Below are 4,565 nucleotides of genomic sequence, written 5' to 3'. Positions count from 1 at the left end.
TATTCGGATTCGTCAATCCGTTCGCGAAATATCGGAGTTTGAAGTGGAGGTATGGTTGAGAAACCATCAACTTTTTCGCTGGTCTGATACTCGAAACCAATAACTGGAATGGCCTAGGGGAAAAGTACACACACCATTGTAATCGGGCGAGTTTCTACTTTCAGATGCAACAGGAATTTCTCGAGTTCGTCAATCCGTTCGCGAGATATGGGAGTTTGAAGTGAAGGAATGGTTGAGAAACCATCATAATTTTCGCAATTCTGATACTCGAAACCAATAACTGGAATGGAATAGGGGCAAAGTACACACACCATTGTAATCGGGCGAGTTTCTACTTTCAGGTGCAACAGGAATATCTCGAGTTCGTCAATCCGTTCGCGCGATATGGGAGTTTGAAGCTAAGGAATGGTTGACAAACCATCAAATTTTCGCAAGTCTGATACTCGAAACCAATAACTACTATTGCCTAGGGCAAAATACACATACCGTTGTAATCGGGCGAGTTTCTGCTTTCGGATGCAACAGGAATTTCTCGAGTTCGTCAATCCGTTCGCGAGATATGGGAGTTTGAAGTTAAGGAACGGTTGAGAGACCATCAACATTTTCGCTGGTCTGATACTCGAAACCTATAACTGGAATGGCCTAGGGGAAAAGTGCACACACCATTGTAATCGGGCGAGTTTCTACTTTCAGGTGCAACAGGAATATCTCGAGTTCGTCAATCCGTTCGCGCGATATGGGAGTTTGAAGTTAAGGAATGGTTGAGAAACCATCAAAATTTTCGCAAGTCTGATACTCGAAACCAATTACTACTATTGCCTAGGGCAAAATACACATACCGTTGTAATCGGGCAACCTTCTGATTTCAGATGCAACAGGAATTTCTCGAGTTCGTCAATCCGTTCGCGAGGTATGGGAGTTTGAAGTTAAGGAATGGTTGAGAAACCATCAAAATTTTCGGAAGTCTGACACTCGGAACCAATAACTACTATTGCCCAGGGCAAAAATACGCATACCGTTGTAATCGGGCGAGTTTCTGCTTTCAGATGCAACAGGAATTTCTCGAGTTCGTCAATCCGTTCGCGAGATGTGGGAGTTTGAAGTTATGAAATGTTTGAGAAACCATCAAAATTTTCGCTGGTCTGATACTCGAAACCTAAAACTGGAATGGCCTAGGGGAAAAGTACACACACCATTGTAATCGGGCGAGTTTCTACTTTCAGGTGCAACAGGAATATCTCGAGTTCGTCAATTCGTTCGCGAGATATGATAGTATGAAGTTAAGGAATGGTTGAGAAACCATCATAATTTTCGCAAGTCTGATACTCGAAACCAATAACTGGAATGGCCTAGGGGAAAAGTACACACACCATTGTAATCGGGCGAGTTCCTGCTTTCAGATGCAACAGGAATTTCTCGAGTTCGTCAATCCGTTCGCGAGATATGGGAGTTTGAAGTTACGGAATGGATGAGAAACCATCAACATTTTCGCTGGTCTGATACTCGAAACCTATAACAGAAATGGCCTAGGGGAAAAGTGCACACTCCATTGTAATCGGGCGAGTTTCTACTTTCAGGTGCAACAGGAATATCTCGAGTTCGTCAATTCGTTCGCGAGATATGGTAGTATGAAGTTAAGGAATGGTTGAGAAACCAACAAAATATTCGCAAGTCTGATACTCGAAACCAATAAATGGAATGGCCTGGGGGAAAAGTACACACACCATTGTAATCGGGCGAGTTTCTATTTTCAGATACAACAGGAATTTCACCAGTTCGCCAATCCGTTCGTGAGATATGGGAGTTTGAAGTTAAGGAATCGTTGAGAAACCATCAAAATTTTCGCAAGTCTGATACTCGAAACCAATAGCTACTATTGCCCAGGGCAGAAATACGCATACCGTTGTAATCGGGCGAGTTTCTGCTTTCAGATGCAACAGGAATATCTCGAGTTCGTCAATCCGTTCGCGAGATATGGGAGTTTGAAGTGAAGGAATGGTTGAGAAACCATCAAAATTTCCGCAAGTCTGATACGCGAAACCAATAACTGGAATAGCCTAGGGGAAAAGTGCACACACCATTGTAATCGGGCGAGTTTCTACTTTCAGGTGCATCAGGAATATCTCGAGTTCGTCAATCCGTTCGCGAGATATGGGAGTTTGAAGTTAAGGAATCGTTGAGAAACCATCAAAATTTTCGCAAGTCTGATACGCGAAACCAATAACTACTATTGCCTACGGGAAAAGTACGCACACCACTGTAATCGGGCGAGTTTCTACTTTCAGATGCAACAGGAACATCTCGAGTTCGCCAATCCGTTCGCGAGGTATGGGAGTTTGAAATTAAGGAATGGTTGAGAAACCAGCAAAATTTTCGCAAGTCTGATACTCGAAACCAATAACTACTATTGCCCAGGGCAGAAATACGCATACCGTTGTAATCGGGCGAGTTTCTGCTTTCAGATGCAACAGGAATATCTCGAGTTCGTCAATCCGTTCGCGAGATATGGGAGTTTGAAGTGAAGGAATGGTTGAGAAACCATCAAAATTTTCGCAAGTCTGATACGCGAAACCAATAACTGGAATAGCCTAGGGGAAAAGTGCACACACCATTGTAATCGGGCGAGTTTCTACTTTCAGGTGCATCAGGAATATCTCGAGTTCGTCAATCCGTTCGCGAGATATGGGAGTTTGAAGTTAAGGAATGGTTGAGAAACCATCAAAATTTTCGCAAGTCTGATACTCGAAACCAATAACTACTATTGCCTAGGGCAAAATACACATACCGTTGTAATCGGGCAACTTTCTGATTTCAGATGCAACAGGAATTTGCCGAGTTCGGCAATTCGTTCGCGAGATATGGTAGTATGAAGTTAAGGAATGGTTGAGAAACCATCATAATTTTCGCAAGTCTGATACTCGAATCCAATAACTACTATTGCCCAGGGCAAAAATACACATACGGTTGTAATCGGGCGAGTTCCTGCTTTCAGATGCAACAGGAATTTCTCGAGTTCGTCAATCCGTTCGCGAGATATGGGAGTTTGAAGTTACGGAATGTTTGAGAAACCATCAAAATTTTCGCTGGTCTGAAACTCGAAACCTAAAACTGGAATGGCCTAGGGGAAAAGTACACACACCATTGTAATCGCGCGAATTTCTACTTTCAGATGCAACAGGAATTTCTCGAGTTCTTCAATCCGTTCGCGAGATATGGGAGTTTGAAGTTAAGGAATGGTTGAGAAACCAACAAAATATTCGCAAGTCTGATAATCGAAACCAATAAATGGAATGGCCTGGGGGAAAAGTACACACACCATTGTAATCGGGCGAGTTTCTATTTTCAGATACAACAGGAATTTCTCCAGTTCGCCAATCCGTTCGTGAGATATGGGAGATTGAAGTTAAGGAATCGTTGAGAAACCATCAAAATTTTCGCAAGTCTGATACTCGAAACCAATAACTACTATTGCCTAGGGGAAAAGTACGCACACCACTGTAATCGGGCGAGTTTCTACTTTCAGATGCAACAGGAACATCTCGAGTTCGGCAATCCGTTCGCGAGGTATGGGAGTTTGAAATTAAGGAATGGTTGAGAAACCATCAAAATTTTCGCAAGTCTGATACTCCAAACCAATAAGTACTTTTGCCTAGGGCGAAAATACACCCACCATTGTAATCGGGCGAGTTTCTACTTTCAGATGCAACAGGAATTTCTCGAGTTCGTCAATCCGTTCGTGAGATATGGGAGTTTGAAGTTAAAGAATGGTTGAGAAACCATCAAAATTTTCGCAAGTCTGATATTCGATAACAATAACTGGAGTGACCTAGGGGAAAAGTACACATACCATTGTAATCGGGTGAGTTTCTGCTTTCAGATGCAACAGGAATTTTTCGAGTTCGTCAATCCGTTCGCAAGATATGGAAGTTTGAAGATAAGGAATGGTTGAGAAACCATCAATATTTTCGCAAGTCTGATACTCGAAACCAATAACTGGAATGGCCTAGGGGGAAAATACACATACCGTTGTAATCGGGCGTGTTTCTACTTTCAAATGCAACAGGAATTTCTCGAGTTCGTCATTCCGTTAGCGAGATATGCGAGTTTGAAGTTAAGGAAAGGTTGAGGAACCATCAAAATTTTAGCAAGTCTGATACTCGAAACCAATAACTACAAAGGCATAGGGGAAAGATACACATATCGTTGTAATCGGGCGAGTTTCTACTTTCAGAGGCAACAGGAATTTCTCGAGTTCGTCAAACTGTTCGCGAGGTATGGGAGTTTGAAGTTAAGGAATGGTTGAGAAACCATCAACATTTTCGCTGTTCTGATACTCGAAACCTATAACTGGAATGGCCTAGGGGAAAAGTGCACACACGATTGTAATCGGGCGAGTTTCTACTTTCAGGTGCAACAGGAATATCTCGAGTTCGTCAATCCGTTCGCGAGATATGGGAGTTTGAAGTTAAGGAATGGTTGAGAAACCATCAAAATTTTCGCAAGTCTGATACTCGAAACCAATAACCACTATGGCCTGGGGCAAAAATACACATACCTTTGTATTT

This window comes from Ptiloglossa arizonensis, unplaced genomic scaffold (genome assembly GCF_051014685.1).
Source record: "Ptiloglossa arizonensis isolate GNS036 unplaced genomic scaffold, iyPtiAriz1_principal scaffold0021, whole genome shotgun sequence".
NCBI classification, from domain to species: Eukaryota; Metazoa; Arthropoda; class Insecta; order Hymenoptera; family Colletidae; genus Ptiloglossa; species Ptiloglossa arizonensis.
Note: the sequence above shows the minus strand (reverse complement) of the source record.